Genomic DNA, 14025 nt, shown 5'->3' with positions numbered 1-14025 from the left:
CTTTGGTCTCTGGATCATAGAGATGGACCCAGGTTTCATCCTGTGTAATCAGTCTTTTGAAAAACTTTGACTCATCTTCTTGGCATATCTCTAAATTCATCCTCGAGCATTCGACGCGTTCTCGCTTCTCAAATGGTGTGAGCAACCTGGGAATCCATCCGGCAGCCTTTTATTCATATGCAAATTGTCATGAATGATAGTTTCCACAGATCCTGTACTAATCTTGACATCTTGGGCTATTTGGCGAATAGTAATGCGCCGATCTTCCAAAATGGCAGCATCAACTTAACGGACAGATGCCTCATCTCATCAATGGCAGAAGGGGGGGGCGATCAGGTCTGGGATCTGTTTCCACAGACTTTCGGCCATGTTTGAATTCACGATGCACGCGTTTTACGGGGTCATATAATGGGACATTATCACCATAAGTTTCTTTCATTTCATCAAAAGTCTCCTGTTGTATGTGCCCTTTCAAATACAAAAAACCGATCACGACTCGACATTCGACAGACTCCATTTCACACCTGACCCAGTTCAAACACCTGTAAAACAGAAATCGCAATTAGTTCAGAGCTGTAATTTGCCACATAACCCGTACAGATATAAATCATTGCTCCTGCAAAATTTCAACTAGATCAGACAACTGGAAGTGGGTCAGGGGCATTACTTATTGCACACCCCTCGTAGCAGAGCAATTAAAAAAGAAGGCAATAAGACATTTTTAATTAATTATACACATAATTTAATTATTTAATCAATGCATTGATTAATTAATTAGCTGAGTCATGATCCCCTTAATCTACAACCTTTAGGACAAATGTCACAAAGTGCACAATTTACGTTTAATTCTGACACTATTCTGTCACTAAGATTTTGAACTTACAGAATTGCCAAAAAAGGAGCGATTTATGTATGTATGTATGGATGGATGGATGGATGAATGGATGGATATATATAAACTGTGTCAATTGCTTTATTGCAGATTAGTAAAATATCAATATTTCACTAAATATACGTTACACAAAATTGTAAATTGTATCATCCAATTACGGCTTCAAGGTTAGTTATTTCCCCAAAAAATTATTGAAATCCATGCAATATTCACGAAAGTATGACATTTTATTTATTATGAAGTAATTTTTACTGTCCATCGCTTTATTGCAGGTCTTTTAAAATGTCAAAAAGGGGCGATTAACAGTTTTCGAAAAGGAAATAATTGTTGCTGAACTCGGAGAAAGATTGTTCATCAAAGATTTAGCGATGGAGCTGAAAAAGGATCCAAGAACTTTGGCTTCATTCATGAACAACCCCAACATCAAACCCACAAAGGATAAGAGCATTAGGAGAAACCTTTCACGTGATATTCGGAAAATTCGTAGGAAAGTCAACCGAAACTCAAACAGCCCCAGTGCTTCCATTTTTGCAAGAGATGAAATCGCTCTAAGATCCAGACAGGCCCAATGTAATGTGTCGAATGAGATGCCAGGGAACATCAAAACTATTCCAAGGTCTCCATTGAGCAAACAACATAGGCGAAAACGAAAGGCTAGGACACAAAACTACATGAAAATGGGTTTCCAACGTGTCATATTTACAGATGAGACCCGTGCTACTCTTGACAGTTCGGATTGATGGGCCAAAATTTGGAACTCGAACGCAACTTCAGACCCTTACAGAGCTCATCGCCAACGAAAAGGCGGATTCATCATGTTTTGGGCGGGAATCGTTAGGGATGAGTTGGTTGGACCATTCCGATTTCCAGAGGGTGTAAAACTTACCAGTAATAGGTATATAGTAAACATTGTCACCATGGCTAGATAACCTACGTCGTTTTCAGATGATTCTTTTTATGCATGACAATGCACTATCCCATTCTGTTAAGGCGACTGCAGCCTTTCTTGAATATATGGGCTTCTTTGAAGAAACTCTCATGATTTAACCACTGTGTTCTCCAAACCTTAACGCCATTGAACATCTCTGGCCAATATTAAAAAGAGGAGTTTATGCGGGAGAAGACCAATTTACTTCAAAAGATGGCTTGTGGAGAACATAGTTGATATTGCTAGAACCATAACTCCTTTTTGAGATCAATCAATTGATTTCCTGGAAGGACAAAAGGTTTTAAGTAATTTAAAAAATGGTGGCTATATCGATAAATAATTCATTTATTTGAGGCTTAGCGCCTAGGATGTGCTTTTTCTCATTATTGTTCGACACAAAAATATAATAAAAAAAAGTATGGTTCGCATGGTAAGACATTGTATTTTTCTCTTAAACAACATTTTAAGTGACCTGCAATAAAGCGATGGTCAGTGGAAATTGCGCGATAAAGAATAAAATGTCATAACTTCGTGAATATCGCATGGATTTCAAAAACACTATGGATAATAACTAACCTTAAAGCGGTAATTTTATGATATAATTTTCATTTTGTTGTGACGTATATTTAGTGAAATATTGATATTTACTAATCTGCAATAAAGCGATTGACACTGTATATATATATATATATATATATATATATATATATATATATATATATATATATATATATATATGAACAAAACATTTTTTTTGATTCATCCAGCCTTGACAGACGTGTTTCAAATATTATCTCTAGTACTTTTCTTTTAATGATTTGGAATTCATTCCATTTGCGCTTTTTTCCAAGGAACTCTGCCTTTTGGATGATTTTGGACCATTTGGAATTTACCCAGTGGATTGAAATTTTAAATTCGACCGTTTTGGATTTTACCATTTTTGGATTTTTACCCTTCACCGGACTATCCATTCATGTGAAATCTTTTTATTATTTTTCTTTTGCCTCCTATTCCCCTTACCTCACCCTTTTTTTAACCAAGTAAGATCTTTGACTTACTTGTAGTTTCATTAAATACTTTTATATGCAAAATCCGATCCTGCATTTTGCTAATTCCTGCCCTCTGATGAGAAGGAGAGTATTTCTTCGAAACTCCGCGAATTAAGGACTATCCACTTATCTTGTGCTTCCTTTTTTAAAATTAAATATGTTTTAAACTCTTTTTCAAGATGTCTTTTAACATATTTTATTAATCATTTGTTCATATTATAAGCTCTATTTCCTTTTCGGTTTTATTGAGCTTTTTATATCTGGCTGAGTTTATTTTACTTGTAAATATTAACTCTTTAATATTTATAATATATTTTAAGTTTACCATTTTGATTACCTTAGTAAACTTATTGTAACTTTTATTATATATATATATATATATATATATGTGTGTGTGTGTGTATGTGTGTGTGTGTGTGTATACGTGTAGCCAAATTGACTATTGAAATAACTTTAATTCTATGTCCCGAAATTACAAAAAAATCTTTTCAAGATTATACTACTATCCTTTGCTTAATATTTTAGGACAATTGGTCATAAGAGCCTATATTTTAAAACCAATAAATATGCCTAAATTTTCCTTGAATTGTATAGATTGCGTCCTGGCATACCAGCTTCAGTGTTGCTGCTTTGGGATATATTTTTCCTAGGGTTTTTTTTGCTTGGTTGTCTCCCCTGCGACCTTAATAGATTACTAGTAATATCGATGATGTATCCGTTTAATTTCAAGCGACAATTGACACATCTGTAAGGGTAGATGGGCGTGTAATTTCAGGCAAGGCTTGCGCAAAAACTTACCATACTTCTCCTTAATCGGCATTGCTTAGGTCCACAGGTAAGAAGAGGCCCAATACTTACTGGAAACAATGCTGGGATAAATGGAGTACACATACAGCATCTGAAATTCCCAAATAGTCACCTATGTTAGTGCAGGCTCAATGCTGCCTAACTTCAGGGATCGTAATTGATAAAATATGCATAGGAAAATATAAAGTAGCGTTCAATTGTTTCTGTTCAACTGTATATTGATGATTTAGATTAAAATAAAGGCTGATCTATATATCTATTTCCGTTATACTCTCATTGAATAGAACATTGTGATTAATATATGTTAAATAATCTAAGTATTATCGAAATATCAAAAGCATGTATATGTCTACCAACTTAACGAAGGCTAACAACAAAACGTTGGCATTCACACGCAACGTAGTTTTCATCTTATCATCAACCTGTTAGCGTTAAAAAGGCCATTGCAAAACGTCATGCGTGTTTGACACATATTTACGAATGCTTTTAATACATTGTTGCATAAACAGTTTTCGAGTTTGAATGTTTATGATTTTAACACATTCTGAAAGATTTCACTTTCACTTTTGCAATAAAACATGACTTGACTGTGTGTACAGCATTTAAGGTCGCTTTCTAAGACACGGATAAACTTAAAATATTTTGGTTTTCTTGTGAAGTTGTTATTTATACTTTCCTTCTCATCAGAGGGTAGGAATTAGCAAAATGCGGGATCGGATTTTGCATACAAAAGTATTTGATGAAACAACAAGTAAGTCAAAGATCTTTCTTGATAACAAAAAAGTGAAGAGAGGGAACATGGTGAAGAAAAAGGTGATTACACGTGAATCGATAGTCTGGCGAAAGATAAATAATCCAATGACGGTAAAATTCAAAAATATAACTTCAAGAAAGTTAAGTGAATTTCCATTTGCACAAGTAAAATCCAAGGAAATCCCGTAATTGGAAGATGGTCCAAAATAATCCAAAGGCCCAAATCCGTGGAATAATTCACAAATATGTACAAGGGAAAAGGGGGAAAATTCCAATAATATTAATAATAGAAAAATAAGATATGCTCCCGATATATATATATATATATATATATATATATATATAGTCATCCACATACAGTACTGTTTCGCTGTTTCACAGCTCATCACTGCGGCTAGACAGGCAACTACCTCAAGCCAGGATTGAAACCCGACCGTTTGTACAGCAGTCAAGGCTCCTAACCATTACGCTATTGGCGGCTGCTTGAACGAGTAGTGAGTTTAACGATGTTTTGATATCGTCCGAAATATATATATATATATATATATATATATATATATATATATATATATATATATATATATATATATATATATATATATATATATATATATATATATATATATATATATATATATATATATATATATATATATATATATATATATATATATATATATATATATATATATATATATATATATATATATATATATATATATATATATATATATATATAATCATAGCATAGAGATATTTCATAACATATGACATACAGGGTGGCCATAAAGTTCGGGTGCACTTTAAAAATGTATAACTTTATTTATATTTTCGATAGAAATAACCTGTAAAAATTTTTTATAAAGTTTCATGTATCTAGTTTTAAGTATAAGTAATGCATTTCATAAACCAAGAAGGTCCCTATTTATGGACGTTTTTAATTTTGTAAAATATTTATCGCTAGCAGTTCAGCCCGGCTTTGATCGGTCCCTATGTAATGTTCATAACTTTATGTGCATTTTTTGACTTTAGCATACTCGATATGACAAATCGATTGACTCTTTATGTTTACTTTATTAAACCGTGATACTTTGAACATTTTTCCCCAAACTTTAATTTTCTTTGGTCTTTTCACTCCAACCAATCGGAATTGATTCCTATTTGAGTCACATAAATTATTTCAAGTTTTGACTGTACGCAATGAAGCAATTCAAAATAAAAAGAATGATATATTGCAATTTAATAAATTAGTTGTTTTTTTTCGACAACCAAACGTGTAGGGTTTCTGGATCGAACGATATTTTTTTCAGGAATAATTTCGTATTTGAGTCACGTAAATAATTTCAAGTTGAAAGTGTACGCAATGAAGCAGTTCAAAATAAAAAAAATATACATTGCAATTCAATAAATTAGTTTTTTTTTATCCGAAGACAACACGTATAGGTTTTCCGTGATTTCCTGTAATTTCCTGTCGGGGAAAATGAAGGTGGAATTTGGTGGCACAATGACTTTGTAATAATGTGTCCATGTCTTGCTTCCTGCACATATACAACTTGTGAAGCTTCTGTTGTTAAGTTCACAGTGTGGGCAGCTAATTTAGGAAGTTCTAGTTTAGTTCCTGTCCTAGAAAATTTTTCAATGTTTTCACTTGTAAAACACTCGCTAAGTGAAGGTTAACAAATTCCAGTTTGAGAAAAATCACTCAAATTTCACCAGTGTGTGGCTGCAAAATTGATAGCAGTAATCTTTTTCAGTCTTGTTTTTTGTTTTTGAAAAAAAACAATTATCTGAAAACGCTTATGTTTTTATACTTTTGTGACGCAATATAAATAAAACTATTGCTTGGGTAAATTCAGAAAACTAATAAAATTTAATGGCTAAATATTTAATTTCCTAATGGACAAAATCATTGGAATATTCTCTTCTCTTCCATCCAATTCGTCTGTGTTTATCATCGATATTATGATATTTTCCGGAAGTAGTGCAAAAGAACCATATTTGAAACTGTTTAAAACAGTAATATGGATTTCAGTTAACTGATGTTTTGTTCTCTGAATCATATTAAAATATACTGTTGTGGGTTAAAAAATTATTGTCGGTTTTGATCTCTAAGCAACTAACTGCATACACTTGGATGATAAATTTGACCAGAATGTTTGATTTATCATAGTGTTTGAGGATAGACACATCTGGTCTAAAACACATTAACCTTTTGGCTAATGTAGCCATCTTGCTTGATTGAATGATCCAATTTTCTAAGCTGCATATCTTGGGTTAACTTTTGAGAAATGGAAACAACATACTTAAAAAGTAGCCTGGGGTCCTCATTTAAATTATCTGTTTCCTCTTCTTTCAGTTAATGATGATCGAGAGGGTCACTAATTTTTTTAGAATTCTATTTTAGGCGACTCTTGATAATTATTGATACACAGTTTCCCCAAAGGATCAGTAAATGTTGTTAGGCTTTTTGTTGTTCGATCAATCAATTTAAAAATTGCTCTAAATGGCAGTTCCTCTAGTGGAACCTGAAAATTGCAAAATATTCATGTCTAATAATAGAGCCAGAATGAATAATAAATGTCACTATATTATTTTATTTTCCACAAAAAAGCAACATAATTCAGATAAATCTATAGAATTAATTTTAACTCCTTGTTAGGAGGACAAGTGCAGACTATGTGCCTTGTTTGACAATTTTCTCTTTCACTTTACTGCAAAGTCATCACATCTGTTTTTCGCTGTAAAAAAAAAAAACTTGATCAAATGAAGTGAATTTTTTTTCCGGAGAACTTCAGTCTATAACAGTTACGTACAATACATTTTTTTTTCAATATTTCCATTTTCTAATGTCGTCACTAAACTGTATAAGTACCAGACTATCTATACACACAAAAAAATATAGATTTATTTTTGGGTAAAGTTCCCCCGGGTTTTCCTTTCACTTCAGTAAATAATGGTCTTTTGTTATATATATGGCGTACTATTATCCTTATATATATGATGTTTATGTTTATATATATGTATAAGTGATAGTACCTGTATGTGTCTGTGCGTCTGTGTGCATTTCCCTGCGCTAAAACTGTCAATTTCAAGCCTACAGATTCGAAATTTGATATACAGGGTACTGAGATTTGGGAAAATCGATGTGATAGGTTTTCGACAGAAATTTGGCGATTAAGTGGTCAATATTCAACAATTAGACCTTTGAGAACTCTACCAAACTCCTCCTACAATTTAAGGTCTGAACACGTGATATTTTAGATATAGATTCCTTGGACATGGATCTAACTTATAAACTTTACTTGATCCCTAAACAATAAATGTTAAGAGGTCATAATAGGGGTCAAAGTTTAAAAAAATTGACCGTTTTTTTTCCTCAGCATACACTTCAAAACACCTGGGCAACGCCGGGCACCGATTGCTAGTTAACTTATAAATCTCACTATTTTTTAAGTGAGGACAACTAAACAAACAAAAAAAACTAAACTGGATGACTTGTTGTGAAGTTGGGGGCGCTTTTTCATCCAAACGACAAGATGGACAAGCAAATCTTTGTGAACCACGGGTTAAAACTGAACGGCGTGTTTTTACTGACATTTTAAATCTGAAAAGTAAGATAAATAAATAGATGATAACTGAAGGAAACTGTTTTAGGCTATATTCCAGTTCATATGTAAAAAAAAAATAAATAAGTTTCAGTTATAGTAAGAAATAATGAAACACTTTGTAGAGTTGAATTAGATGTATTGAAGAGAGAGGACCAGAACAAATCAGAAGCATAGTAGTGTTTAGTTTAGACATTTTTAACAGACTTTAGTTCCTCTTTTGATAACAGTAATTTATACATAAATAGATTCCTTCTTGCTGTAGATGTGCCATTTTAAACGAGTATTTAGTGTTTAGAGTTAAAAAAACAGTGCTTGTGTATCTATGTTATCACCCTATATTTATAGTATTTTCAAGTTTGATGTAATTTTTAAGCTATCATTTTTGTTTATTAAATTGTAAGGTGAAAGTACAGAATAGGTACAACACACCCTCCCATCCTCCTCATGTTAAGAATGACTTTCTAAATAATAAAGTTATTTTAGCACAATAACATAGATGCACAAGTACCGAAAAACCTTTAAAGCAGTTTCCTCATTTACTCGTATTAATATTTGCGGGTTATCTGATTTTAGAACTATAATTTTAGAAGAAAAAGCAATCACTCGCTAAAAATAAAAGAAATAAAAATTTGCCACTCAATTTCTGCAAATTACTTTTTATACACTAGAACCACTTAAAAATTTACGTGGTTATGTTTCATTAAGAATCTGTAGAATAAAATTGTATGGGCTATTTTTTTAAATTATAAAACTGGACTATTACCATATTTTAATAAAAACGTCAAATAGAACTCAATGTAAAATATTAGGTTGGTGTGAGAATAATGTTTTTTGACGTTCGTTTGAACGTCATAAAATGTCATTATTTATGCACCAACATAATAGAAAAACAAATTAAAAAAGATAAAACATTTTTTTTTAATTCACTACAGGCACTTGAATATAATAATATATATCTTAGACAAGTTTTTTTTGTTTCTCCTTTCGAAATAATTTAGCCTAAAAATCGTAATGTTTTTTAATTAAATAATAAACAAACGTTAATTTTCAATAGCAATAACGAGCGTGTGTTTACAACGGTGAAATCTAAAATGTTCCTACTCCCAAAAGTTCCTGAAATGAAAAAGCGAACTTTGGTCGCTATTATTTAAAGAAATCAACATAATTTTGCCTTTGGAGTGTTGTGTGGAGGACAGGATGGCCTGTTTATGTAATTGAGATCCCATCCTCTATGTGTGTTAATGAATGGTAATGATTGAGAAGCAAAATGATGACGAAAACATACCGATATATATTAGTGAAAGAATGTAGATTTATTTACATAAATTTACATGAGAAATTATAAGATATAGATAGTAAGAATAAGAGTTCGTTGAGAAAGGAGTAATGTTACGTGCAGTTAGTCAGGAGAGTTGGTTAGTATGACCATGTCAACCAGGAGCGCGCTCTGTCACATCTTGACTTGTCGAGAGTTCAGAGGAAACGAGAGAGGAAAATAAGAAACAGGAAGTGACGTAGTTGTGTCGCTCTCCGGTTATCAGAGTCAAAGGGCGACAATCGAGTCAACCTGTGAATTTTAAGTCCCACACCTTTACAGTTAATATTTATTTTATTATTTAATTATTCTCATTCATGTTATTTAAAAAAATTAGTTTAAAACATGTTCTAGATAAAAATTCCATTTCCTTAACGGTACGGATTGTTTTGATGACGGGACGGTCTTGACAATTCACCGAAAAACTTTTAATAGCTGCAATTTTTCAACTTTTTAAGTCATTTCCTCAAGCAAAGATAACGATTTTGAAAAAAAAATGTGTAGGTCTTTTCTATATCAAACCCCAACTATCATCACCATTGCATCACCGGGGTTCCAACATCGACTAGCCCTAATATCGCATAAGTTGGGTGTAAATAAGTGTAATTCAATTAACATTAACGTATATTTCTATTTGCACGTGCGTACAAGGAAGTTGGAGTTGTCTGCCAAGTTCCACTTTCTTTAAATTTTTTACCCCTTCGCAGCGATTTTAACTTATCGAAGAAAACAGTCCATAGTTTTACAGTGTGTGTTTTTTAAATAATAAATAGGTGGATCAAGATCATTGTCAATAATTTGCGTGACTAAATTAGGATACAAACTACAGTTGTAATATAAATAAATAACATTTTTGATAAGGATTTCAGATTTGAATTAATCACACGAATCGAGGTAGCTCCTAATATTTTGTGTAAAGAAAAATGACAGAAATGGCAGTAAGTGACAAATACCAGCTTAATTTATATTCTAATCGCGAGTTAATATGTACAAAAAATTTGAAAAAGAAACAAAATTCTGAAAATAAATAAATAAATAAATAAAATAACCTCTTGATCAAATTACATGACTTTTTGGAATATGACGTTTTAGTTCCGCGTCGGGTATGTACATCGTACATGGTAAAGATTTTTCTAAAACATTTAAAATGTTTGTTTTATTGTTAAATACGTGAAACTTTGAATTTTCTCCACAAATATTATAATTGCAACGCAGGAATTGTATAAATGTAAATTTGTTAAAATAAAAAAAAAGATTAAATTAAATTACTAAAAATTGGAAAAAGGAAATGAATTACAAGAAAATAAAAATTGCCCACATGCTCAAAGTTACGTAACTTTTGGAATGTGACGTTTTCGTCTTCTATCGGGTACGTACATCATAAAGCTTTTTCTGAATTATTATTATTATTATTATTATTATTATTATTATTATTATTAATATTATTTATTATTATTTATTATTATTATTTATTATTATTTAATATTATTATTATTTTTTATTATTATTATTTATTATTATTATTTATTATCATTATCTATTATTATTTAATATTATTAATATTATTTTTTATTATTATTATTTATTATCATTATTTATTATTATTATTTATTATTATTTAATATTATTATTATTTTTTATTATTATTATTTATTATTATTATTTATTATTATTTATTATTATTATATGTATTTATTATTATTTATTATTTATTATTATTTATTATTATTTATTATTATTATTTATTATTATTATTTATTATTATTATTTATTATTATTTAATATTATTATTTATTATTATTTAATATTATTATTTATTATTATTTAATATTATTATTATTTATTATTATTATTTATTATTATTATTTATTATTATTATTTATTATTATTATATGTATTTATTATTATTTATTATTTATTATTATTTATTATTATTTAATATTATTATTATTATTTATTATTATTATATTTATTTATTATTATTTATTATTTATTATCATTATTTATTATTATTATTTATTATTATTATTTATTATTATTATTCATTATTATTAACCGTAACTCTTAACCAATTTCATGGTATTGAACAATTCAATAACAAGTATTGAACTTCATTGTAAACTTTATATCAGGTTATACCATGGCTAGAATTATATCACATGTGTTTACAGTAGAATTAAAACATTTGTAAAAAAATACAGTACATTATATAATACGCATGTATATAATCAAATAACTAGGGCTATGACAACAGCATATTCTTTTCATTGTTTTGACTCTTGGGTATATATCCGACACAGACACAGTTAATCAACTGAAAAGCTCATCGCTCTATATAAAAGCATATCAGATACCAAGCGATACACACTCGAGAGTCAATGAAAAGTATATACTGTTGTCCTAGCCCTACAAAAAACATTATAAATAACACCGTAAATTTGGGCAAATACCGTAACCAGTTTCCGGAAAAAAACATCGTATTCCACATCGTAACCTGAAAAACAGTATCCATGTCTCACCGTATTCCGGAGTTCTACTTTACTTGTCGACCTGTGTTTACGTCGAGGTTACATGATACTGTGATTATACATAGACCTATATATTTAAGGATATTTCTTGATAGTAATCTTCACTAAAATTGAAATACTGCCTCCGTTATTTCTTCAACTAATCACCGTTTGAAGATCACAAATATATAGTATGTGTTTATCCCCCTGTCATGGCGGGCATCTCATACACAGAACGACCGGGAGAGTTGGATAGGAAAGCAAGTGCGACCGAGGAGGAAGAAATCGCCTTTACAAAAGTACATGCGTATCCCTGTCATCATTCTCCGGTATTGGTACCTCAGGTGATTAGCAATAAACTAACCCCTTCTCAAAGAGAATAGGAAAAGTCTGGGAAAGTTGTGCCCCTTAAAATAAACAGAACGAACAATACAGCGCAGTCAATTGGTAAAATACTCCGTTGATTTTGGTGCCAAGGTAAAACCCCCAACGGCTCCTCATATAACTTTCTGTTATTACGGCCAGATTTATAAATTAATGAATTAACGCAATGCTATGACTACCGCACACTAAACGTAAATGCTGTTATGTGTTGTATAATTATCCACCAGACTACTGTTCTCATCTTGAGTGTGATTTTCACAAAGTTTCGGTCGATATAAACTCCGACCTTCTCCGAACTCGGGAATTTAGACGGAATTTCGAGCAGAACCCTTTATTTACTTCATGGGGGTAGCCTGCTCTTGTTCCGTCAGCCATCACTGGATAGAGGTCCTAAGTAATTAGCAAATGTATATTTCGGCCGCCCACCAGAAACATTCCCGTGTTCGACAAGGTACATCTGAAGAAGGTTGGAGGTTATTTCGACCGAAACGTTGTGAAAACCACACTCAAGATGAGAACAGTAGTCCGATGACTAATTATACAAATAACCAATCCTCATCTCAAAATTCCAGAAGCGTCCTTTTCTGTGTTATTTTGTTGTATAGCCAGGGTGAAATATACAATGGACGTATAGTCACATATAAACACGACGTATAGTCATATGCTATACAGTGAGGTATCACCCGGAGATATATTACAGTTCGTATTTACATAAAGGTACCATATTTTACAAGAAGAAGAATATATGATGCTTCATACCTTTTCTTTCTCCAGGATTTATTCTGTTTTCACTGCTGGGCTTTATGATGAAATATGCAATGAACAACACCATCCGATTGAGACACCTGTTTTTTCTTCTTTTGTGAAATCACAGAACAGCATTTTATATATTTTTTCAAATATAAATTTATTTCAGCTGTCTAAGTGGTCTTCATCAGGAGTATGCATTATGTGTCTACATGCTTGTTCCTTCCAGCCCTGCTTTCCGGGCCCTGTCGGTGGGACATTAGAATACGCCGACTGCCCCCCTGCAGAGGGTAAAAGTCCCTCAATGGGGGTCCTGGATATGACCTTAAACTATATCCAGTGGTTAGGCCCCAGCTTGTGGGCTTTGGGGAGTGTGGAGCCACCCTTTAATTATCATTGCTCCCAGGTCCACTCTGACCCGGAGTGGTAGTACCTGTTAGGGTGCCAACTATGGGTTAAATAGAAACCAACATGAAAACAACAAATATATTCTATTAAAAAATGTTTTTCTTCAAAATCTTTGGATTCGGCATTAACTAACCCGGAAAGGGTTGATATGCCGTAAAACAAAAACAACCAAAACAACCAACCTGCTTTCCGGCTTTGAAGCACTTTCGTGACCAAACTCAGAACTCCTCAATCTAATCGTCTTTACCTCTTAACGTGTCACTTCAGTTACATCATCATCAAAAGCACACGTCTCCTAACTTGTGACCTCTATCACGTATGCAACTGTTGAAGACCATTTGGTTTATTTTGAACTTAGCTAATTTATGTAACCATCTTCACCTAAACCCATTTTTACATTCCAGACCAATTCATTTTCTAAACAATAAATAACTTCCAATCTAAACTATTTTGACAGCATCACTTTATAGGTAGATAAATAGATAAGTAGATAGATAGATAGATAAATCGATATTAACTAATTACACTTTTAAACATATTATTATCTAACAATTTAAATTGTAACGCAGAACAATTGATCACGCAGTCTGCAATCGTATCCATTGCGTAAGTTGCGCACCCCGAAAT

The sequence above is a fragment of the Euprymna scolopes genome, chromosome 1 (genome assembly GCF_053919585.1).
Source record: "Euprymna scolopes isolate OS-2025 chromosome 1, ASM5391958v1, whole genome shotgun sequence".
Lineage (NCBI taxonomy): Eukaryota > Metazoa > Mollusca > Cephalopoda > Sepiida > Sepiolidae > Euprymna > Euprymna scolopes.
Note: the sequence above shows the minus strand (reverse complement) of the source record.